Raw genomic sequence first — 23,699 nt, 5'->3', positions numbered from 1 at the left:
CGAGGTCTTCCAGGGAGGTCACCCATAGCTCTGCCATCGCCAGAACGCTAACTTCATGGTTATGATTGGGCGAGAGCAGTGCCGCGTGTTGTCCATCGCCGCCCGCTCCACACGTACTCGAGGGATATAGAGAATAAACATCCCACTCAATGTCGGGTGCGATCATACCAGCATTAATGACCGGATCCCATCAGAAACTCCGAAGTTAAGCGTGCTTGGGGGAGAAGTACTAGGATGGGTGACCCCTGGGAAGTCTCGTTGCACCCTTTTTGTGTTTTTCTATTTTGATTACTTGTTGACAGACGATTTTCGGCTCAAATCATCTGAATCTCGATCGGGACCAGATAAACATGTGAAATGAAAGTAGCTCGGGCACTGCCGGATTTGGACAAAATTGTAGGCTAATTTGATTGTAAACGGCAAACGGACGAGACTCATTACTACGCAATGAGCTGACGAGTTTTAGCCGAATTCCTTCTCTAAGACCCTCTAATTTGCGATTTACCGCTTCTGTTAAGCTTTCGTTTCCTGAAATCCGCTTAGGAAGTTCGAAATTCGATTCCGGTTCCATTTTATCGTATCCCAGCATAATAGCTTTACATTCGTTATTTCCTTCTTCTTATTTTTTTCTATTTTCTGGGAACATTTATCGATTTTGTTGTCGTGAGCCGGTTCTGTGGAAGGGTATGACGCAGATTACTCCGGAGACGGTTAATCATTAAAACAATTATTTCTGTTGTTATCATAATTTTAAAACGGTCGCGACACGGTCTTCCAGGGAGGTCACCCATCCTAGCTTGCCATCGCGCCAGAACGCTTAACTTCATGGTTATGATTGGGCGAGAGCAGTGCCGCGTGTTGTCCATCGCCGCCCGCTCCACACGTACTCGAGGGATATAGAATAAACATCCCACTCAATGTCGGGTGCGATCATACCAGCACTAATGCACCGGATCCCATCAGAACTCCGAAGTTAAGCGTGCTTGGGCGAGAGCGAAGTACTGGATGGGTGACCCTGGGAAGTCCTGTGTTCACCTTTTTCGTGTTTTCTATTTTTGATTACTTGTTGACAGACGATTTTCGGCTCAAATCATCTGAATCTCGATCGGGACCAGATAAGACATGTGAAATGAAAGTAGCTCGGGCACTGCCGGATTTGGACAAAATTGTAGGCTAATTTGATTGTAAACGGGCAAACGGACGGACTCATTACTACGCAATGAGCTGACGAGATTTTAGCCGAATTCCTTCTCTAAGACCCTCTAATTTGCGATTTACCGCTTCTGTTAAGCTTTCGTTTCCTCGAGAAATCCGCTTAGGAAGTTCGAAATCGATTCGGTTCCATTTATCGTATCCCAGGCATAATAATAGCTTTACATTCGTTTTTCTTCTTCTTATTTTTTTCTATTTTCTGGGAACATTTATCGATTTTTGTTGTCGTGAGCCGGTTCTGTGCGGAAGGGTATGACGCAGATTACTCCGGAGACGGTTAACTCATTAAAAACAATTATTTCGACTGTTTTATCCATAATTTACGTAAACGTCGCGACACGAGGTCTTCCCAGGGAGGTCACCCATCCTGCTTGCCATCGCGCCAGAACGCTTAACTTCATGGTTATGATTGGGCGAGAGCAGTGCGTGTTGTCCATCGCCGCCCGCTCACACGTACTCGAGGGATATAAGAATAAACATCCCACTCAATGTCGGTGCGATCATACCAGCACTAATGCACGGATCCCATCAGAACTCCGAAGTTAAGCGTGCTTGGGCGAGAGCAGTACTAGGATGGGTGACCCCTGGGAAGTCCTCGTGTTGCACCCCTTTTCGGTTTTTCTATTTTTGATTACTTGTTGACAGACGATTTCGGCTCAAATCATCTGAATCTCGATCGGGACCAGATAAGACATGTGAAATGAAAGTAGCTCGGGCACTGCCGGATTTGGACAAAATTGTAGGCTAATTTGATTGTAAACGGGCAAACGGACGAGACTCATTACTACGCAATGAGCTGACGAGATTTTAGCCGAATTCCTTCTCTAAGACCCTCTAATTTGCGATTTACCGCTTCTGTTAAGCTTTCGTTTCCTCGAGAAATCCGCTTAGGAAGTTCGAAATTCGATTCGGTTCCATTTTATCGTATCCAGGCATATAATAGCTTTACATTCGTTATTTCCTTCTTCTTATTTTTTTCTATTTTCTGGGAACATTTATCGATTTTTGTTGTCGTGAGCCGGTTCTGTGCGGAAGGGTATGACGCAGATTACTCCGGAGACGGTTAACTCATTAAAAACAATTATTTCGACTGTTTTATCCATAATTTACGTAAACGGTCGCGACACGAGGTCTTCCCAGGGAGGTCATCCTAGTCTGCCATCGCGCCAGAACGCTTAACTTCATGGTTATGATTGGGCGAGAGCAGTGCCGCGTGTTGTCCATCGCCGCCCGCTCCACACGTACTCGAGGGATATAAGAATAAACATCCACTCAATGTGGTGCGATCATACCAGCACTAATGCACCGGATCCCATCAGAACTCCGAAGTTAAGCGTGCTTGGGCGAGAGCAGTACTAGGATGGGTGACCCCTGGGAAGTCCTCGTGTTGCACCCTTTTCGTGTTTTTCTATTTTTGATTACTTGTTGACAGACGATTTTCGGCTCAAATCATCTGAATCTCGATCGGGACCAGATAAGACATGTGAAATGAAAGTAGCTCGGGCACTGCGGATTTGGAAAAATTGTAGGCTAATTTGATTGTAAAGGGCAAACGGACGAGACTCATTACTACGCAATGAGCTGACGAGATTTTAGCCGAATTCCTTCTCTAAGACCTCTAATTTGCGATTACCGCTTCTGTTAAGCTTTCGTTTCCTCGAGAAATCCGCTTAGGAAGTTCGAAATTCGATTCCGGTTCCATTTATCGTATCCAATAATAATAGCTTTACATTCGTTATTTCCTTCTTCTTATTTTTTTTTCTATTTTCTGGGAACATTTATCGATTTTTGTTGTCGTGAGCCGGTTCTGTGCGGAAGGGTATGACGCAGAATTACTCCCGAGACGGTTAACTCATTAAAACAATTATTTCGACTGTTTTATCCATAATTTACGTAAACGGTCGCGACACGAGGTCTTCCCAGGGAGGTCACCCATCCTACCTCTGCCATCGCGCCAGAACGCTTAACTTCATGAGTTATGATTGGGCGAGAGCAGTGCCGCGTGTTGTCCATCGCCGCCCGCTTCCACACGTACTCGAGGATATAAGAATAAACATCCCACTCAATGTCGGGTGCGATCATACCAGCACTAATGCACCGGATCCCATCAGAACTCCGAAGTTAAGCGTGTTTGGGCGAGAGCAGTACTAGGATGGGTGACCCCCTGGGAAGTCCTCATGTTGCACCCTTTTCGTGTTTTTCTATTTTGATTACTTGTTGACAGACGATTTTCGGCTCAAATCATCTGAATCTCGATCGGGACCAGATAAGACATGTGAAATGAAAGTAGCTCGGGCACTGCCGGATTTGGACAAAATTGTAGGCTAATTTGATTGTAAACGGGCAAACGGACGAGACTCATTACAACGCAATGAGCTGACGAGATTTTAGCCGAATTCCTTCTCTAAGACCCTCTAATTTGCGATTTACCGCTTCTGTTAAGCTTTCGTTTCCTCGAGAAATCCGCTTAGGAAGTTCGAAATTCGATTCCGGTTCCATTTTATCGTATCCAGGATAATAATAGCTTTACATTCGTTATTTCCTTCTTCTTATTTTTTTTCTATTTTCTGGGAACATTTATCGATTTTTGTTGTCGTGAGCCGGTTTCTGTGCGGAAGGGTATGACGCAGATTACTCCGGAGACGGTTAACTCATTAAAAACAATTATTTCGACTGTTTTATCCATAATTTAACGTAAACGGTCGCGACACGAGGTCTTCCCAGGGAGGTCACCCATCCTAGCTCTGCCATCGCGCCAGAACGCTTAACTTCATGGTTATGATTGGGCGAGAGCAGTGCCGCGTGTTGTCCATCGCCGCCCGCTCCACACGTACTCGAGGGATATAAGAATAAACATCCCACTTCAATGTCGGGTGCGATCATACCAGCACTAATGCACCGGATCCCATCAGAACTCCGAAGTTAAGCGTGCTTGGGCGAAGCGCAAGTACTAGGATGGGTGACCACCCTGGGAAGTCCTCGTGTTGCACCCCTTTTCGTGTTTTTCTATTTTTGATTACTTGTTGACAGACGATTTTCGGCTCAAATCATCTGAATCTCGATCGAGGACCAGATAGACATGTGAAATGAAAGTAGCTCGGGCACTGCCGGATTTGGACAAAATTGTAGGCTAAATTTGATTGTAAACGGGCAAACGGACGAGACTCATTACTACGCAATGAGCTGACGAGATTTTAGCCGAATTCCTTCTCTAAGACCCTCTAATTTGCGATTACCCGCTTCTGTTAAGCTTTTCGTTTCCTCGAGAAATCCGCTTAGGAAGTTCGAAATTCGTTTCTGGTCCATTTTATCGTATCCCAGGAATAATAATAGCTTTACATTCGTTTATTTCCTTCTTCTTATTTTTTTTTCTATTTTCTGGGAACATTTATCGATTTTTGTTGTCGTGAGCCGGTTCTGTGCGGAAGGGGTATGACGCAGATTACTCCGGAGACGGTTAACTCATTAAAAACAATTATTTCGACTGTTTATCCATAATTTACGTAAACGGTCGCGACACGAGGTCTTCCCAGGGAGGTCACCCATCCTACCGCTGCCATCGCGCCAGAACGCTTAACTTCATGGTTATAGGATTGGGCGAGAGCAGTGCCGCAGTGTTGTCCATCGCCGCCCGCTCCACACGTACTCGAGGGATATAAGAATAAACATCCCACTTCAATGTCGGGTGCGATCATACCAGCACTAATGCAACGGATCCCATCAGAACTCCGAAGTTAAGCGAGGCTTGGGCGAGAGCAGTACTAGGATGGGTGACCCCCTGGGAAGTCCTCGTGTTGCACCCTTTTTCGTGTTTTTCTATTTTTGATTACTTGTTGACAGACGATTTTCGGCTCAAATCATCTGAATCTCGATCGGGACCAATAAGACATGTGAAATGAAAGTAGCTCGGGCACTGCCGATTTGGACAAAATTGTAGGCTAATTTGATTGTAAACGGGCAAACGGACGAGACTCATTACTACGCAATGAGCTGACGAGATTTTAGCCGAATCCTTCTCTAAGACCCTCTAATTTGCGATTACCGCTTCTGTTAAGCTTTCGTTTCCTCGAGAAATCCTCTTAGGAAGTTCGAAATTCGATTCGGTTCCATTTTATCGTATCCTAAGAATAATAATAGCTTACATTCGTTATTTTCCTTCTTCTTATTTTTTTTTCTATTATTCTGGGAACATTTATCGATTTTTGTTGTCGTGAGCCGGTTCTGTGCGGAAGGGTATGACGCAGATTACCTCCGGAGACGGTTAACTCATTAAAAACCATTATTTCGACTGTTTTATCCTATAATTTACGTAACCGTCGCGACACGAGGTCTTCCCAGGGAGGTCACCCATCCTAGCTCTGCCATCGCGCCAGAACGCTTAACTTCATGGTTATGATTGGGCGAGAGCAGTGCCGCGTGTTGTCCATCGCCGCCCGCTCCAGCACGTACTCGAGGGATATAAGAATAAACATCCCACTCAATGTCGGGTGCGATCTACCAGCACTAATGCATCCGGATCCCATCAGAACTCCGAAGTTAGCGTGCTTGGGCGAAAGCGCAGTACTAGGATGGGGGACCCCCTGGGAAGTCCTCGTGTTGCACCCTTTTCGTGTTTTTCTATTTTTATTACTTGTTGACAGACGATTTTCGGCTCAAATCATCTGAATCTCGATCGGGACCAGATAAACATGTGAAATGAAAGTAGCTCGGCACTGCCGGATTTGGACAAAATTGTAGGCTAATTTGATTGTAAACGGGCAAACGGACGAGACTCATTACTAGCAATGAGCTGACGAGATTTTAGCCGAATTCCTTCTCTAAGAACCCTCTAATTTGGCGATTTACCGCTTCTGTTAAGCTTTCGTTTCCTCGAGAAATCCGCCTAGGAAGTTTCGAAATTCGATTCCGGTTCCATTTTATCGTATCCCAGGCATAATAATAGCTTACATTCGTTATTTCCTTCTTCTTATTTTTTTTTCTATTTTCTGGGAACATTTATCGATTTTGTTGTCGTGAGCCGGTTCTGTGCGGAAGGGTATGACGCAGATTACTCCGGAGACGTGTAACTCATTAAAAACAATTATTTCGACTGTTTTATCCATAATGTACGTAAACGGTCGCGACACGAGGTCTTCCCAGGGAGGTCACCCATCCTAGCTCTGCCATCGCGCCAGAACGCTTAACTTCAGTGGTTATGATTGGGCGAGAGCAGTGCCGCGTGTTGTCCATCGCCGCCCGCTCCACACGTACTCGAGGGATATAAGAATAAACATCCCACTCATGTCGGTGCGATCATACCAGCACTAATGCACCGGATCCATTCAGAACTCCGAAGTTAAGCGTGCTTGGGCGAGAGCAGTACTAGGATGGGGTGACCCCTGGGAAGTCCTCGTGTTGCCACCCTTTTCGTGTTTTCTATTTGTGATTACTTTGGTTGACAGACGATTTTCGGCTCAAATCATCTGAATCTCGATCGGGACCAGATAAGACATGTGAAATGAAAGTAGCTCGGGCACTGCCGGATTTGGACAAAATTGTAGGCTAATTTGATTGTAAACGGCAAACGGACGAGACTCATTACTACGCAATGAGCTGACGAGATTTTAGGCCGAATTCCATTCTCTAAGACACTCTAATTTGCGATTTACCGCTTCTGTTAAGCTTTCGTTTCCTCGGAAAATCCGCTTAGGAAGTTCGAAATTCGATTCCGGTTCCATTTTAAAGTCGTATCCCAACATAATAATTGCTTGTAACATTCGTTATTTCCTTCTTCTTATTTTTTTTCTATTTTCTGGGAAACATTTATCGATTTTTGTTGTCGGGAGCCGGTTCTGTGCGGAAGGGTATGACGCAGATTACCGGAGACGGTTAACTCATTAAAAACAATTATTTCGAGTTTTATGTAATTTACGTAAACGATCGCGACACGAGGTCTTCCCATGAGGTCACCCATCCTACCTCTGCCATCGCGCCGAACGCTTAACTTCATGGTTATGATTGGGCGAGAGCTGTGCCGCGTGTTGTCCATCGCCGCCCGCTCCAACGTACTCGAGGGATATAAGATAAACATCCCACTCAATGTCGGGTGCGATCATACCAGCACTAATGGACCGGATCCCATCAGAGTAAACGGTCGCGACACGAGGTCTTCCCAGGGAGGTCACCCATCCTAGCTCTGCCATCGCGCCAGAACGCTTAACTTCATGGTTATGATTGGGCGAGAGCAGTGCCGCGTGTTGTCCATCGCCGCCCGCTCCACACGTACTCGAGGGATATAAGAATAAACATCCCACTCAATGTCGGGTGCGATCATACCAGCACTAATGCATCGGATCCCATCAGAACTCCGAAGTTAAGCGTGCTTGGGCGAAAGTGCAGTACTAGGATGGGTGACCCCCTGGGAAAGTTCTCGTGTTGCAAAACCCCTTTTCCGTGTTTTTCTATTTTGATTACTTGTTGATAGACGATTTTTCGCTCAAATCATCTGAATCTCGATCGGACCAGATAAAACATGTGAAATGAAAGTAGCTCGGGCACTGCCGGATTTGGACAAAATTGTAGGCTAATTTGATTGTAAACGGCAAACGGACGAGACTCATTACTAACGCAATGAGCCTGACGAGATTTTAGTCCGAATTCTATCTCTAAGACACTCTAATTTGCGATTTACCGCTTCTGTTAAGCTTCGTTTCCTCGGGAAATCCGCTTAGGAAGTTTGAAATTCGATTCCGTTCCATTTTATCGTATCCCAAACATAATAATTGCTGATACATTGTTATTTCCTTCTTCTTATTTTTTTTCTATTTCTGGGAACATTTATCGATTTTTGTTGTCGTGAGCCGGTTCTGTGCGGAAGGGGATGACGTAGATTACTCCGGAGACGGTTAAGTCATTAAATAATTATTGCGACTAGTTTATCCATATTTAAGTAAACGGTCGCGACACGAGGTCTTCCCAGGGTGGTCACCCATCCTAGCTCTGCCATCGCGCCAGAACGCTTAACTTCATGGTTATGATTGGGCGAGAGCAGTGCCGCCTGTTTCCATCGCCGCCGCTCCACACGTACTCGAGGGATATAAGAAATAAACATCCCACTCAATGTCGGTGCGATCATACAAGCACTAATCACACGGATCCCTTCAGAACTCCGAAGTTAGGCGTGCTTGGGCGAGAGGAATATTAGGATGGGTGACCCATGGGAAAGTCCTCGTGTTACACCTTTTTCGTGTTTTTCTATTTCTGATTACTTGTTGACAGACGAGTTTCGGCTCAAATCATCTGAATCTCGATCGGGACCAGATAAGACAATGTGAAATGAAAGTAGCTCGGGCACTGCCGGATTTGGACAAAATTCTAGGCTAATTTGATTGTAAACGGCAAACGGACGAGACTCATTACTACGCATGACTGACGAGATTTAGCCGAATTCCTTCTCTAAGACCCTCTAATTTGCGATTTACCGCTGTTCTGTTAACTTTCGTTTCCTCGAAAAATCCTCTTAGGAAGTTCGAAATTCCGATTCTAGGTTCCATGTTTATCGTATCCTAAGCAGAATATAGCTTTACATTCGTTATTTTCCTTCTTCTTAGTTTTTTTAGTTTCTGGCCAACATTTATCGATTTTTGTTGTCCGGAGCCGGTTCTGTGCGGAAGGGTATGACGCAGATTACTCCGAGATGGTCAACTCAGTAAACAAACAATTATTTCGAATGTTTTATCTATAATTACGGAAACGGTCGCGACACTAGGTCTTCCCAGGGAGGTCACCCATCCTAGCTCTGCCATCGCGCCAGAACGCTTAACTTCATGGTTATGATTGGGCGAGAGCAGTGCCGCGTGTTGTCCATCGCCGCCAGCTCCACACGTACTCGAGGGATATAAGAATAAACAACCCACTCAATGTCGGTACGATCATACCAGCACTAATGCACCGGATCCCATCAGAACTCCGAAGTTAAGCGTGCTTGGGCGAGAGGCAGTACTAGGATGGGTGACCCCCTGGGAAGTCCTCGTGTTGCACCCTTTTCGTGTTTTTCTATTTCTTATTACTTGTTGACAGACGAGTTTCGGCTCAAATCATCTGAATCTCGATCGGGACCAGATAAGACATGTGAAATGAAAGTAGCTCAGGCACTGCCGGATTTGGACAAAATTCTAGGCTAATTTGATTGTAAACGGGCAAACGGACGAGACTCATTACTACGCAATGAGCTGACGAGATTTAGCCGAATTCCTTCTCTAAGACCCTCTAATTTGCGATTTACCGCTTCTGTTAAGCTTTCGTTTTCTCGAGAAATCCGCTTAGGAAGTTCGAAATTCGATTCCGGTTCAATTTTATCGTATTCGAGGCATAATAATAGCTTTACATTCGTTATTTCCTTCTTCTTATTTTTTTCTATTTTCTGGGAACATTTATCGATTTTTGTTGTCGTGAGCCGGTTCTGTGCGGAAGGGTATGACGCAGATTACTCCGGAGACGGTGAACTCATTAAAAACAATTATTTCGACTGTTTTATCCATAATTTACGTAAACGGTCGCGACACGAGGTCTTCCCAGGGAGGTCACCCATCCTAGCTCTGCCATCGCGCCAGAACGCTTAACTTCATGGTTATGATTGGGCGAGAGCAGTGCCGCGTGTTGTCCATCGCCGCCCGCTCCACACGTACTCGAGGGATATAAGAATAAACATCCCACTCAATGTCAGGTGCGATCATACCAGCACTAATGCACCGGATCCCATCAGAACTCCGAAGTTAAGCGTGCTTGGGCGAAAGCGCAGTACTAGGATGGGTGACCCCCTGGGAAGTCCTCGTGTTGCACCCCTTTTCGTGTTTTTCTATTTTTGATTACTTGTTGACAGACGAGTTTCGGCTCAAATCATCTGAATCTCGATCGGAGACCAGATAAGACATGTGAAATGAAAGTACCTCGGGCACTGCCGGATTTGGACAAAATTGTAGGCTAATTTGATTGTAAACGGGCAAACGGACGAGACTCATTACTACGCAATGAGCTGACGAGATTTTAGCCGAATTCCTTCTCTAAGACCCTCTAATTTGCGATTTACCGCTTCTGTTAAACTTTCGTTTCTCGAGAAATCCGCTTAGGAAGTTTCGAATTCGATTTCGGTTCCATTTTATCGTATCCGAAGGCATAATATAGCTTTACATTCGTTATTTCCTTCTCTTTATTTTTTTCTATTTTCTGGGAACATTTATCGATTTTTGTTGTCGTGAGCCGGTTCTGTGCGGAAGGGTATGACGCAGATTACTCCGGAGACGGTTAACTCATTAAAAACAATTATTTCGACTGTTTTATCCATAATTTACGTAAACGGTCGCGACACGAGGTCTTCCCAGGGAGGTCACCCATCCTACCTCTGCCATCGCGCTAGAACGCTTAACTTCATGGTTATGATTGGGCGAGAGCAGTGCCGCGTGTTGTCCATCGCCGCCCGCTCCACACGTACTCGAGGGATATAAGAATAAACATCCCACTCAATGTCAGGTGCGATCATACCAGCACTAATGCACCGGATCCCATCAGAACTCCGAAGTTAAGCGTGCTTGGGCGAGAGCAGTACTAGGATGGGTGACCCACTGGAAAGTCCTCGTGTTGCACCCTTTTCGTGTTTTTCTATTTTTGATTACTTGTTGACAGACGATTTTCGGCTCAAATCATCTAAATCTCGATCGAGACCAGATAAGACATGTGAAATGAAAGTAGCTCGGGCACTGCCCGATTTGGACAAAATTGTAGGCTAATTTGATTGTAAACGGCCAAACGGACGAGACTCATAACTACGCAATGAGCTGACGAGATTTTAGCCGAATTCCTTCTCTAAGACCCTCTAATTTGCGATTTACCGCTTCTGTTAAGCTTTCGTTTCCTCGAGAAATCCACTTAGGAAGTTCGAAATTCGATTCTGGTTCCATTTTATCGTATCCTAAGAATAATAATAGCTTTACATTCGTTATTTCCTTCTTCTTATTATTTTCTTTTTTCTGGGAACATTTATCGATTTTTGTTGTCGTGAGCCGTTCTGTGCGGAAGGGTAGTGACGCAGATTACTCCGGAGACGGTTAACTCATTAAAAACAATATTTCGACTGTTTTATCCATAATTTACGTAAACGGTCGCGACACGAGGTCTTCCCAGGGAGGTCACCCATCCTAGCTCTGCCATCGCGCCAGAACGCTTAACTTCATGGTTATGATTGGGCGAGAGCAGTGCCGCGTGTTGTCCATCGCCGCCCGCTCCACACGTACTCGAGGGATATAAGAATAAACATCCCACTCAATGTCGGGTGCGATCATACCAGCACTAATGCACCGGATCCCATCAGAACTCCGAAGTTAAGCGTGCTTGGGCGAAAGCGCAGTACTAGGATGGGTGACCCCCTGGGAAGTCCTCGTGTTGCACCCCTTTTCGTGTTTTTCTATTTTTGATTACTTGTTGACAGACGATTTTCGGCTCAAATCATCTGAATCTCGATCGAGACCAGATAAGACATGTGAAATGAAAGTAGCTCGGGCACTGCCGGATTTGGACAAAATTGTAGGCTAATTTGATTGTAAACGGGCAAACGGATGAGACTCATTACTACGCAATGAGCTGACGAGATTTTAGCCGAATTCCTTCTCTAAGACCCTCTAATTTGCGATTTACCGCTTCTGTTAAGCTTTCGTTTCTCGAGAAATCCGCTTAGGAAGTTCGAATTCGATTCCGGTTCCATTTTATCGTATCCGAGGCATAATAATAGCTTTACATTCGTTATTTCCTTCTTCTTATTTTTTTCTATTTCTGGGAACATTTATCGATTTTTGTTGTCGTGAGCCGGTTCTGTGCGGAAAGGGTATGACGCAAGATTACTCCGGAGACGGTTAACTCATTAAAAACAATTATTTCGACTGTTTTATCCATAATTTACGTAAACGGTCGCGATACGAGGTCTTCCCAGGGAGGTCACCCATCCTAGCTCTGCCATCGCGCCAGAACGCTTAACTTAATGGTTATGATTGGGCGAGAACAGTGCCGCGTGTTGTCCATCGCCTCCAGCTCCACACGTATTCGAGGGATATAAGAATAAACATCCCACTCAATGTCGGGTGCGATCATACCAGCACTAATGCACCGGATCCCATCAGAACTCCGAAGTTAAGCGTGCTTGGGCGAAAGCGCAGTACTAGGATCGGTGACCACCTGGGAAGTCCTCGTGTTGCACCCCTTTTCGTGTTTTTCTATTTTTGATTACTTGTTGACAGACGATTTTCTGCTCAAATCATCTGAATCTCGATCGGGACCAAATAAGACATGTGAAATCACCGTAGCTCGGGTACTGCCTGATTTGGACAAAATTGTAGGCTAATTTTATTGTAAATGGGCAAACGGACGAGACTCATTACTCCGTAAAGTGCTCGCGAGATTTTAGCTAAATTTCTTCTCTAAGACCCTCTAATTTGCGATTTACCGCTTCTGTTAATGTTCCGTTTCCTCGAGAAATCCGTTTAGGAAGTTCGAAATTCGATTCCGGATCCATTTTATCGTATCTCAGGAATAATAATAGCTTTACATTCTTGGAAGTCCTCGTGTTGCACCCCTTTTCGTGTTTTTCTATTTTTGATTCCTTGTTGACAGACGATTTTCGGCTCAAATCATCTGAATCTCGATCGGGACCAGATAACATGTGAAATGAAAGTAGCTCGGGCACTGCCGGATTTGGACAAAATTGTAGGCTAATTTGATTGTAAACAGGCAAACGGACGAGACTCATTACTACGCAATGAGCTGACGAGATTTTATCCGAATTCCTTCTCTAAGACCCTCTAATTTGCGATTTACCGCTTCTGTTAAGCTTTCGTTTCCTCGAGAAATCCGCTTAGGAAGTTCGAAATTCGATTCCGGTTCCATTTTATCGTATCCCAAGCTTAATAATAGCTTTACATTCGTTATTTCCTTCTTCTTATTTTTTTTCTATTTTCTGGGAACATTTATCGATTTTTGTTGTCGTGAGCCGGTTCTGTGTGGAAGGGTATGACGCAGATTACTCCGGAGACGGTTAACTCATTAAAAAACAATTATTTCGACTGTTTTATCCATAATTTACGTAAACGGTCGCGACACGAGGTCTTCCCAGGGAGGTCACCCATCCTAGCTCTGCCATCGCGCCAGAACGCTTAACTTCATGGTTATGACTGGGCGAGAGTAGTGCCGCGTGTTGTCCATCGCCGCCTCGCTCCACACGTACTCGAGGGATATAAGAATAAACATCCCACTCAATGTCGGGTTGCGATCATACCAGCACTAATGCACCGGATCCCATCAGAACTCCGAAGTTAGCGTGCTTGGGCGAGCGCAGTACTAGGATGGGTGACCCCCTGGGAAGTCCTCGTGTTGCACCCCTTTTCGTGTTTTTCTATTTTTGATTACTTGTTGACTGACGATTTTTGGATCAAATGATCTGAATCTCGATCGAGACCAGATAAGACATGTGAAATGAAAGTAGCTCGGGCACTGCCGGATTTGGACAAAATTGTAGGCTAATTTGATTGTAAACGGGCAAACGGACGAGACTCATTACTACGCAATGAGCTGGCGAGAATTTAGCCGAATTCCTTCTCTAAGACCCTCTAATTTGCGATTTACCGCTTCTGTTAAGCTTTCGTTTCCTCGAGAAATCCGCCTAGGAAATTCAAAATTCGATTCCGGTTCCATTTTATCGTAGCCCAGGCATAATAATAGCTTTACATTCGTTATTTCCTTCTTCTTATTTTTTTTTCTATTTTCTGGGAACATTTATCGATTTTTGTTGTCGTGAGCCGGTTCTGTGCGGAAGGGTATGACGCAGATTACTCCGGAGACGGTTAACTCATTAAAAACAATTATTTCGACTGTTTTATCCATAATTTACGTAAACGGTCGCGACACGAGGTCTTCCCAGGGAGGTCACCCATCCTAACTCTGCCATCGCGCCAGAGCGCTTAACTTCATGGTTATGATTGGGCGAGAGCAGTGCCGCGTGTTGTCCATCGCCGCCCGCTCCACACGTACTCGAGGGATATAAGAATAAACATCCCACTCAATGTCGGGTGCGATCATACCAGCACTAATGCACCGGATCCCATCAGAACTCCGAAGTTAAGCGTGCTTGGGCGAAGAGCAGTACTAGGATCGGTGACCCCCTGGGAAGTCCTCGTGTTGCACCCCTTTTCGTGTTTTTCTATTTTTGATTACTTGTTGACAGACGATTTTCGGCTCAAATCATCTGAATCTCGATCGGGACCAGATAAGACATGTGAAATGAAAGTAGCTCGGGCACTGCCGGATTTGGACAAAATTGTAGGCTAATTTGATTGTAAACGGGCAAACGGACGAGACTCATTACTACGCAATGAGCTGACGAGATTTTAGCCGAATTCCTTCTCTAAGACCCTCTAATTTGCGATTTACCGCTTCTGTTAAGCTTTCGTTTCCTCGAGAAATCCGCTTAGGAAGTTCGAAATTCGATTCCGGTTCCATTTTATCGTATCCCAAACATAATAATTGCTTTACATTCGTTATTTCCTTCTTCTTATTTTTTTTTCTATTTTCTGGGAACATTTATCGATTTTTGTTGTCGTGAGCCGGTTCTGTGCGGAAGGGTATGACGCAGATTACTCCGGAGACGGTTAACTCATTAAAAACAATTATTTCGACTGTTTTATCCATAATTTACGTAAACGGTCGCGACACGAGGTCTTCCCAGGGAGGTCACCCATCCTACCTCTGCCATCGCGCCAGAACGCTTAACTTCATGGTTATGATTGGACGAGAGCAGTGCCGCGTGTTGTCCATCGCCGCCCGCTCCACACGTACTCGAGGGATATAAGAATAAACATCCCACTCAATGTCGGGTGCGATCATACCAGCACTAATGCACCGGATCCCATCAGAACTCCGAAGTTAAGCGTGCTTGGGCGAGAGCAGTACTAGGATGGCTGACCCCTGGGAAGTCCTCGTGTTGCACCCCTTTTCGTGTTTTTCTATTTTTGATTACTTGTTGACAGACGATTTTCGGCTCAAATCATCTGAATCTCGATCGAGACCAGATAAGACATGTGAAATGAAAGTAGCTCGGGCACTGCCGGATTTGGACAAAATTGTAGGCTAATTTGATTGTAAACGGGCAAACGGACGAGACTCATTACTACGCAATGAGCTGACGAGATTTTAGCCGAATTCCTTCTCTAAGACCCTCTAATTTGCGATTTACCGCTTCTGTTAAGCTTTCGTTTCCTCGAGAAATCCGCTTAGGAAGTTTGAAATTCGATTCCGGTTCCATTTTATCGTATCCCAAACATAATAATTGCTTTACATTCGTTATTTCCTTCTTCTTATTTTTTTTCTATTTTCTGGGAACATTTATCGATTTTTGTTGTCGTGAGCCGGTTCTGTGCGGAAGGGTATGACGCAGATTACTCCGGAGACGGTTAACTCATTAAAAACAATTATTTCGACTGTTTTATCTATAATTTACGTAAACGGTCGCGACACGAGGTCTTCCCAGGGAGGTCACCCATCCTAGCTCTGCCATCGCGCCAGAACGCTTAACTTCATGGTTATGATTGGGCGAGAGCAGTGCCGCGTGTTGTCCATCGCCGCCCGCTCCACACGTACTCGAGGGATATAAGAATAAACATCCCACTCAATGTCGGGTGCGATCATACCAGCACTAATGCACCGGATCCCATCAGAACTCCGAAGTTAAGCGTGCTTGGGCGAGAGCAGTACTAGGATGGGTGACCCCCTGGGAAGTCCTCGTGTTGCACCCCTTTTCGTGTTTTTCTATTTCTGATTACTTGTTGACAGACGATTTTCGGCTCAAATCATCTGAATCTCGATCGGGACCAGATAAGACATGTGAAATGAAAGTAGCTCGGGCACTGCCGGATTTGGACAAAATTGTAGGCTAATTTGATTGTAAACGGGCAAACGGACGAGACTCATTACTACGCAATGAGCTGACGAGATTTTAGCCGAATTCCTTCTCTAAGACCCTCTAATTTGCGATTTACCGCTTCTGTTAAGCTTTCGTTTCCTCGAGAAATCCGCTTAGGAAGTTCGAAATTCGATTCCGGTTCCATTTTATCGTATCCCAGGCATAATAATTGCTTTACATTCGTTATTTCCTTCTTCTTATTTTTTTTCTATTTTCTGGGAACATTTATCGATTTTTGTTGTCGTGAGCCGGTTCTGTGCGGAAGGGTATGACGCAGATTACTCCGGAGACGGTTAACTCATTAAAACAATTATTTCGAATTGTTTTATCTATAATTTACGTAAACGGTCGCGACACGAGGTCTTCCCAGGAGGTCACCATCCTACCTCTGCCATCGCGCCAGAACGCTTAACTTCATGGTTATGATTGGGCGAGAGCAGTGCCGCGTGTTGTCCATCGCCGCCCGCGTCCCACACGTACTCGAGGGATATAAGGATAAACATCCCACTCAAATGTCAGGTGCGATCATACCAAGCACTAATGCACCGGATCCCATCAGAACTCCGAAGTTAAGCGTGCTTGGCGAGACGCAGTACTAAGGATGGGTGACCCCCTGAGAAGTCCTCGTGTTGCACCCCTTTTTCGTGTTTTTCTATTTTTGATTACTTGTTGACAGACGATTTTCGGCTCAAATCATCTGAATCTCGATCGAGACCAGATAAGACATGTGAATGAAAGTAGCTCGGGCACTGCCGGATTTGGACAAAATTGTAGGCTAATTTGATTGTAAACGGGCAAACGGACGAGACTCATTACTACGCAATGAGCTGGCGAGATTTTAGCCGAATTCCTTCTCTAAGACCCTCTAATTTGCGATTTACCGCTTCTGTTAGCTTTTCGTTTCCTCGAGAAATCCGCTTAGGAAGTTAGAAATTCGATTCCGGTTCCATTTTATCGTATCCCAGAATAATAATAGCTTTTACATTCGTTATTTCCTTCTTCTTATTTTTTTTTTATTTTCTGGGAACATTTATCGATTTTTGTTGTCGTGAGCCGGTTCTGTGCGGAAGGGTATGACGCAGATTACTCCGGAGACGGTTCAACTCATTAAAAACAATTATTTCGACTAGTTTTATCTATATTTACGTAAACGTCGCGACACGAGGTCTTTCCCAAGGAGGTCACCCATCCTACCTCTGCCATCGAGCCAGAACGCTTAACTTCATGGTTATGATTGGGCTGAGGCAGTGCCGCGTGTTGTCCATCCGCCGCCCGCTCCACAGCGTACTCGAGGATATAAGGATAAACATCCCACTCAATGTTCGGGTGCGATCATACCAGCACTAATGCACCGGATTCCCATCAGAACTCCGAAGTTAAGCTGCTTTGGGCGAAAGCGCAGTACTAGGATGGTGACCCCCTGGGAAGTCCTCGTGTTGCACCCCTTTTTCGTGTTTTTCTATTTTGATTACTTGTTGACAGAAGATTTTCGGCTCAAATCATCTGAATCTCGATCGAGACCAGATAAGACATGTGAAATGAAAGTAGCTCGGGCACTGCCGGATTTGGACAAAATTGTAGGCTAATTTGATTTTAAACGGGCAAACGGACGAGACTCATTACTACGCAATGAGCTGGCGAGAATTTAGCCGAATTCCTTCTCTAAGACCCTCTAATTTGCGATTTACCGCTTCTGTTAAGCTTTCGTTTCCTCGAGAAATCCGCTTAGGAAGTTCGAATTCGATTCCGGTTTCCATTTTATCGTATCCCAAACATAATAATTGCTTTACATTCGTTATTTCCTTCTTCTTATTTTTTTTTCTATTTTCTGGGAACATTTATCGATTTTTGTTGTCGTGAGCCGGTTCTGTGCGGAAGGGTATGACGCAGATTACTCCGGAGACGGTTAACTCATAAAAACAATTATTTCGACTGTTTTATCTATAATTTACGTAACACGGTCCGCGAACCGAGGTCTATCAAGGAGGTCACCCATCCTTAGCCTCTGCCATCGAGCCAGAACGCTTAACTTCATGGTTATGATTGGGCGAGAGCGTGCCGCGTGTTGCCATCGCCCGCCCGCTCCACACTTACTCGAGGGATATAAGAATAAACATCACACTCAATGTCGTGTGCGATCATACCCAGCACTAATGCAACCGATCCCATAGAACTCCGAAGTTAAGCGTAGCTTTGGGCGAGAGCCATACTAGGATGGTGACCCCCTGGGAAGTCCTCGTGTTGTCCACCTTTTTCGTGTTTTTTCTATTTTGATTACTTTTGACAGACGAGTTTTCGGCTCAAATCATCTGAATCTCGATCGGAGACCAGATAAGACATGTGAAATGAAAGTAGCTCGGTGCACTAGCCGGATTTGGGACAGAAATTGTAAGGCTAATTTGATTGTAAATGGGCAAAACGGACGAGACTCATTACTACGCAATGAGCTGACGAGATTTAGCCTGAATTCCTTCTCTAAGACCCTCTAATTTGCGATTTACCGCTTCTGTTAAGCTTTCGTTTCCTCGAGAAATCCGCTTAGGAAGTTCGAAATTCGATTCGGTTCCATTTTATCGTATCCCAAGCATAATAATTAGCTTTACATTCGTTATTTACTTCTTCTTATTTTTTTTCTATTTTCTGGGAACATTTATCGATTTTTGTTGTCGTGAGCCGGTTCTGTGCGGAAGGGTATGACGCAGATTACTCCGGAGACGGTTAACTCATTAAAACCAATTATTTCGACTGTTTTATCTATAATTTACGTAAACGGTCGCGACACGAGGTCTTCCCAGGAGGTCACCCATCCTACCTCTGCCATCGCGCCAGAACGCTTAACTTCATGGTTATGATTGGGCGAGAGCAGTGCCGCGTGTTGTCCATCGCCGCCCGCTCCACACGTACTCGAGGGATATAAGAATAAACATCCCACTCAATGTCGGGTGCGATCATACCAGCACTAATGCACCGGATCCCATCAGAACTCCGAAGTTAAGCGTGCTTGGGCGAGAGCAGTACTAGGATTGTGACCGACCCCCTGGGAAGTCCTCGTGTTGCACCCTCTTTTCGTGTTTTTCTATTTTGATTACTTGTTGACAGACGATTTTCGGCTCAAATCATCTGAATCTCGATCGGGACCAGATAAGACATGTGAAATGAAAGTAGCTCGGACACAGCCGGATTTGGACAAAATTGTAGGCTAATTTGATTGTAAACGGGCAAACGGACGAGACTCATAACGCAATGAGCTGGCGAGATTTTAGCCGAATTCCTTCTCTAAGACCTTCTAATTTGCGATTTACCGACTTCTGTTAAGCTTTCGTTTCCTCGAGAAATCCGCTTAGGAAGTTCGAAATTCGATTCTGATTCCATTTTATCGTATCCCATGCATAATAATTGCTTTACATTCGTTATTTCCTTCTTCTTATTTTTTAATCTATTTTCTGGGTACATTTATCAATTTTTGTTGTCGTGAGCCGGTTCTGTGCGGAAGGTATGACGCAGATTACTCCGGAGACGGTTAACTCATTAAAAACAATTATTTCGACAGTTTTATCCATAATTTACGTAAACGGTCGCGACACGAGGTCTTCCCAGGGAGTCACCCATCCTACCTCTGCCATCGCGCCAGAACTCCGAAGTTAAGCGTGTTTGGGCGAGAGCAGTACTAGATGGTGACCCCCTGGGAAGTCCTCTTGTTGCAACCCTTTTCGTGTTTTTCTATTTTGATTACTTGTTGACAGACGATTTTCGGCTCAAATAAACTGAATCTCGTTCGGACCAGATAGACAGGTGAAATGAAAGTAGCTCGGGCAAGTGCCGGATTTGGACAAAATTGTAGGCTATTTGATTGTAAACGGGCAAACGGACGAGACTCATTACTACGCAATGAGCTGACGAGATTATTTAGCTGAATTCCTTTTTTAAGACCCTCTAATTTGCGATTTTACCGCTTCTGTTAAACTTTCGTTTCCTCGAGAAATCCGCTTAGGAAGTTTGAAATTCGATTCCGGTTCCATTTTATCGTATCCCAAACATAATAATTGCTTTACATTCGTTATTTCCTTCTTCTTATTTTTTTTTCTATTTCTGGGAACATTTATCGATTTTTGTTGTCGTGAGCCGGTTCTGTGCGGAAGGGTATGACGCAGATTACTCCGGAGACGGTTAACTCATTAAAAACAATTATTTCGACTGTTTTATACATAATTTACGTAAACGGTCGCGACACGAGGTCTTCCCATGGAGGTCACCATCCTACTCTGCCATCGCGCCAGAACGCTTAACTTCATGGTTATGATTGGGCGAGAGCAGTGCCGCGTGTTGTCCATCGCCGCCGCTCCACACGTACTCGAGGGATATAAGGAATAAACATCCCACTCAATGTCGGGTGCGATCATACCAGCACTAATGCACCGGATCCCATCAGAAACTCCGAAGTTAAGCGTGCTTGGCGAAAGCGCAGTACTAGGATGGGTGACCCCCTGGGAAGTCCTCGTGTTGCACCCCTTTTCGTGTTTTCTATTTTTGATTACTTGTTGATAGACGATTTTCGGCTCAAATCATCTGAATCTCGATCGGGACCAGATAAGACATGTGAAATGAAAGTAGCTCGGGCACTGCCGGATTTGGACAAAATTGTAGGCTAATTTGATTGTAACGGGCAAACGGACGAGACTCATTACTACGCAATGAGCTGACGAGATTTTAGCCGAATTCCTTCTCTAAGACCCTCTAATTTGCGATTTACCGCTTCTGTTAAGCTTTCGTTTTCCTCGAGAAATCCGCTTAGGAAGTTCGAAATTCGATTCCGGTTCCATTTTATCGTATCCCAGGCATAATATAGCTTTACATTCGTTATTTCCTTCTTCTTATTTTTTTTCTATTTTCTGGGAACATTTATCGATTTTTGTTGTCGTGAGCCGGTTCTGTGCGGAAGGGTATGACGCAGATTACTTCGGAGACGGTTAACTTATTAAAAACAATTATTTCGACTGTTTTATCCATAATTTACGTAAACGGTCGCGACACGAGGTCTTCCCAGGGAGGTCACCCATCCTACCTCTGCCATCGCGCCAGAACACTTAACCTTCATGGTTATGATTGGACGAGAGCAGTGCCGCGTGTTGTCCCATCGCCGCCCGCTCCACACGTACTCGAGGGATATAATAATAACATCCCACTCAATGTCGGGTGCGATCATACCAGCACTAATGCACCGGATCCCATCAGAACTCCGAAGTTAAGCGTGCTTGGGCGAAAGCGCAGTACTAGGATGGGTGACCCCCTGGGAAGTCCTCGTGTTGCACCCCTTTTCGTGTTTTTCTATTTTGATTACTTGTTGACAGACGAGTTTCGGCTCAAATCATCTGAATCTCGATCGGAGACCAGATAAGACATGTGAAATGAAAGTAGCTCGGGCACTGCCGGATTTGGACAAAATTGTAGGCTAATTTGATTGTAAACGGGCAAACGGACGAGACTCATTACTACGCAATGAGCTGACGAGAATTTAGCCGAATTCCTTCTTAAGACCTCTAATTTGCGATTTACCGCTTCTGTTAAGCTTTCGTTTCCTCGAGAAATCCGCTTAGGAAGTTTCGAAATTCGATTCCGGTTCCATTTTATCGTATCCCAAACGTAATAATTGCTTTTACATTCGTTATTTCCTTCTTCTTATTTTTTTTCTATTTTCTGGGAACATTTATCGATTTTTGTTGTCGTGAGCCAGTTCTGTGCGGAAGGGTATGACGCAGATTACTCCGGAGACGGTTAACTCATTAAAAACAATTATTCCGACTGTTTTATCTATAATTTACGTAACGGTCGCGACTACGAGGTCTTCCCAGGGAGGTCACCCATCCTAGCCTCTGCCATCGCGCCAGAACAGCTTAACTTCATGGTTATGATTGGGACGAGAGCAGTGCCGCGTGTTGTCCATCGCCGCCCGCTCCACACGTACTCGAGGATATTAAGAATAAACATCCCACTCAATGTCGGGGTGCGATCATACCAGCACTAATGCACCGGATCCCATCAGAACTCCGAAGTTAAGCGTGCTTGGGCGAGCAGCAGTACTAGGATGGGTGACCCCCTGGGAAGTCCTCGTGTTGCACCCCTTTTCGTGTTTTTCTATTTCTGATTACTTGTTGACAGAAGAGTTTCGGCTCAAATCATCTGAATCTCGATCGGGACAGATAAGACATTGAAATGAAAGTAGCTCAGGGCACTGCCGGATTTGGACCAAAATTGTAGGCTAATTTGATTGTAAACGGGCAAACGGACGAGACTCATTACTACGCAATGAGCTGACGAGATTTTAGCCGAATTCTTTTTCTAAGACCCTCTAATTTGCGATTTACCGCTTCTGTTTAAGCTTTCGTTTCCTCGAGAAATCCGCTTAGGAAGTTTGAAATTCGATTTCGTTCCATTTTATCGTATCCCAAGGCATATAATAGCTTTACATTCGTTATTTCCTTCTTCTTATTTTTTTTTTCTATTTTCTGGGAACATTTATCGATTTTTGTTGTCGTGAGCCGGTTCTGTGCGGAAGGGTATGACGCAGATTACTCCGGAGACGGTTAACTCATTAAAAACAATTATTTCGATTGTTTTATCTATAATTTACGTAAACGGTCGCGATACGAGGTCTTCCCATGGAGGTCACCCATCCTAGCTCTGCCATCGCGCCAGAACGCTTAACTTCATGGTTATGATTGGGCGAGAGCAGTGCCGCGTGTTGTCCATCGCCGCCCGCTCCACACGTACTAGAGGGATATAAGAATAAACATCCCACTAAATGTCCAGTGCGATCATACCCACACTAATGCACCGGATCCCATCAGAACTTCGAAGTTAAGCGTGCTTGGGCGAGAGCAATACTAGGATGGGTGACCCCCTGGGAAGTCCTCGTGTTGCACCCTTTTTCGTGTTTTTTTATTTTTGATTACTTGTTGACAGACGATTTTCGGCTCAAATCATTTGAATCTCGATCGAGACCAGATAAGACATGTGAAATGAAAGTAGCTCGGGCACTGCCGGATTTGGACAAAATTGTAGGCTAATTTGATTTTAAACGGGCAAACGGACGAGACTCATTACTACGTAATGAGCTGGCGAGAATTTAGCCGAATTCCTTCTCTAAGACCCTCTAATTTGCGATTTACCGCTTCTGTTAAGCTTTCGTTTCCTCGAGAAATCCGCTTAGGAAGTTGGAAATTCGATTCCGGTTCCATTTTAACGTATCCCAAGCATAATAATTGCTTTACATTCGTTATTTCCTTCTTCTTATTTTTTTTCTATTTTCTGGGAACATTTATCGATTTTTGTTGTCGTGAGCCGGTTCTGTGCGGAAGGGTATGACGCAGATTACTTCGGAGACGGTTAACTTATTAAAAACAATTATTTCGACTGTTTTATCCATAATTTACGTAAACGGTCGCGACACGAGGTCTTACCAGGGAGGTCACCCATCCTACCTCTGCCATCGCGCCAGAACCCTTAACTTCAT

General features: G+C 44.7%; 20 non-coding genes and 7 pseudogenes across 20 annotated transcripts; all 27 read left to right on the top strand.

The window, feature by feature from the left end:
* Positions 1-154: 154 nt before the first annotated feature.
* Positions 155-267, top strand: LOC142512480 (5S ribosomal RNA; annotated as a pseudogene).
* A 655-nt stretch (positions 268-922) lies between these two features.
* On the top strand, positions 923-1,038 carry LOC142512347 (5S ribosomal RNA; annotated as a pseudogene).
* Positions 1,039-1,704: 666 nt separating this feature from the next.
* Positions 1,705-1,821, top strand: LOC142517072 (5S ribosomal RNA). Its single transcript, XR_012812834.1, has one exon. It is a non-coding gene; the product is annotated as a 5S ribosomal RNA (ribosomal RNA).
* Positions 1,822-2,490: 669 nt separating this feature from the next.
* LOC142513554 (5S ribosomal RNA) lies at positions 2,491-2,608 on the top strand. The gene has a single exon (XR_012809495.1). It is a non-coding gene; the product is annotated as a 5S ribosomal RNA (ribosomal RNA).
* Positions 2,609-3,282: 674 nt separating this feature from the next.
* LOC142513637 (5S ribosomal RNA) lies at positions 3,283-3,401 on the top strand. Its single transcript, XR_012809573.1, has one exon. It is a non-coding gene; the product is annotated as a 5S ribosomal RNA (ribosomal RNA).
* Positions 3,402-4,083: 682 nt separating this feature from the next.
* LOC142506368 (5S ribosomal RNA) lies at positions 4,084-4,205 on the top strand. Its single transcript, XR_012804662.1, has one exon. It is a non-coding gene; the product is annotated as a 5S ribosomal RNA (ribosomal RNA).
* Positions 4,206-4,895: 690 nt separating this feature from the next.
* On the top strand, positions 4,896-5,015 carry LOC142517073 (5S ribosomal RNA). Its single transcript, XR_012812835.1, has one exon. It is a non-coding gene; the product is annotated as a 5S ribosomal RNA (ribosomal RNA).
* Positions 5,016-5,697: 682 nt separating this feature from the next.
* On the top strand, positions 5,698-5,817 carry LOC142512261 (5S ribosomal RNA; annotated as a pseudogene).
* Positions 5,818-6,497: 680 nt separating this feature from the next.
* Positions 6,498-6,615, top strand: LOC142510739 (5S ribosomal RNA; annotated as a pseudogene).
* Positions 6,616-7,513: 898 nt separating this feature from the next.
* On the top strand, positions 7,514-7,635 carry LOC142509501 (5S ribosomal RNA). The gene has a single exon (XR_012807672.1). It is a non-coding gene; the product is annotated as a 5S ribosomal RNA (ribosomal RNA).
* A 679-nt stretch (positions 7,636-8,314) lies between these two features.
* LOC142512778 (5S ribosomal RNA) lies at positions 8,315-8,433 on the top strand (annotated as a pseudogene).
* A 681-nt stretch (positions 8,434-9,114) lies between these two features.
* LOC142516911 (5S ribosomal RNA) lies at positions 9,115-9,234 on the top strand. Its single transcript, XR_012812680.1, has one exon. It is a non-coding gene; the product is annotated as a 5S ribosomal RNA (ribosomal RNA).
* Positions 9,235-9,914: 680 nt separating this feature from the next.
* On the top strand, positions 9,915-10,035 carry LOC142515618 (5S ribosomal RNA). Its single transcript, XR_012811454.1, has one exon. It is a non-coding gene; the product is annotated as a 5S ribosomal RNA (ribosomal RNA).
* Positions 10,036-10,717: 682 nt separating this feature from the next.
* Positions 10,718-10,836, top strand: LOC142514014 (5S ribosomal RNA). Its single transcript, XR_012809930.1, has one exon. It is a non-coding gene; the product is annotated as a 5S ribosomal RNA (ribosomal RNA).
* A 680-nt stretch (positions 10,837-11,516) lies between these two features.
* On the top strand, positions 11,517-11,637 carry LOC142514470 (5S ribosomal RNA). The gene has a single exon (XR_012810361.1). It is a non-coding gene; the product is annotated as a 5S ribosomal RNA (ribosomal RNA).
* Positions 11,638-12,318: 681 nt separating this feature from the next.
* Positions 12,319-12,439, top strand: LOC142517375 (5S ribosomal RNA). The gene has a single exon (XR_012813124.1). It is a non-coding gene; the product is annotated as a 5S ribosomal RNA (ribosomal RNA).
* A 1,057-nt stretch (positions 12,440-13,496) lies between these two features.
* Positions 13,497-13,614, top strand: LOC142516517 (5S ribosomal RNA). Its single transcript, XR_012812308.1, has one exon. It is a non-coding gene; the product is annotated as a 5S ribosomal RNA (ribosomal RNA).
* A 684-nt stretch (positions 13,615-14,298) lies between these two features.
* Positions 14,299-14,418, top strand: LOC142515690 (5S ribosomal RNA). Its single transcript, XR_012811522.1, has one exon. It is a non-coding gene; the product is annotated as a 5S ribosomal RNA (ribosomal RNA).
* Positions 14,419-15,102: 684 nt separating this feature from the next.
* Positions 15,103-15,220, top strand: LOC142513773 (5S ribosomal RNA). Its single transcript, XR_012809701.1, has one exon. It is a non-coding gene; the product is annotated as a 5S ribosomal RNA (ribosomal RNA).
* Positions 15,221-15,903: 683 nt separating this feature from the next.
* Positions 15,904-16,022, top strand: LOC142513464 (5S ribosomal RNA). Its single transcript, XR_012809409.1, has one exon. It is a non-coding gene; the product is annotated as a 5S ribosomal RNA (ribosomal RNA).
* Positions 16,023-16,706: 684 nt separating this feature from the next.
* On the top strand, positions 16,707-16,827 carry LOC142511459 (5S ribosomal RNA; annotated as a pseudogene).
* A 686-nt stretch (positions 16,828-17,513) lies between these two features.
* Positions 17,514-17,634, top strand: LOC142512428 (5S ribosomal RNA; annotated as a pseudogene).
* A 1,495-nt stretch (positions 17,635-19,129) lies between these two features.
* Positions 19,130-19,251, top strand: LOC142506790 (5S ribosomal RNA). The gene has a single exon (XR_012805069.1). It is a non-coding gene; the product is annotated as a 5S ribosomal RNA (ribosomal RNA).
* A 1,326-nt stretch (positions 19,252-20,577) lies between these two features.
* Positions 20,578-20,698, top strand: LOC142508592 (5S ribosomal RNA). Its single transcript, XR_012806799.1, has one exon. It is a non-coding gene; the product is annotated as a 5S ribosomal RNA (ribosomal RNA).
* Positions 20,699-21,380: 682 nt separating this feature from the next.
* On the top strand, positions 21,381-21,501 carry LOC142514469 (5S ribosomal RNA). The gene has a single exon (XR_012810360.1). It is a non-coding gene; the product is annotated as a 5S ribosomal RNA (ribosomal RNA).
* Positions 21,502-22,188: 687 nt separating this feature from the next.
* Positions 22,189-22,308, top strand: LOC142513850 (5S ribosomal RNA). Its single transcript, XR_012809775.1, has one exon. It is a non-coding gene; the product is annotated as a 5S ribosomal RNA (ribosomal RNA).
* A 685-nt stretch (positions 22,309-22,993) lies between these two features.
* LOC142508093 (5S ribosomal RNA) lies at positions 22,994-23,112 on the top strand. The gene has a single exon (XR_012806325.1). It is a non-coding gene; the product is annotated as a 5S ribosomal RNA (ribosomal RNA).
* Positions 23,113-23,699: the final 587 nt, after the last annotated feature.

The sequence above is a fragment of the Primulina tabacum genome, chromosome 10 (assembly GCF_025594145.1).
Source record: "Primulina tabacum isolate GXHZ01 chromosome 10, ASM2559414v2, whole genome shotgun sequence".
In the NCBI taxonomy this organism is placed as follows: Eukaryota; Viridiplantae; Streptophyta; class Magnoliopsida; order Lamiales; family Gesneriaceae; genus Primulina; species Primulina tabacum.
This window is presented reverse-complemented; position numbering and strand designations above follow the sequence as displayed.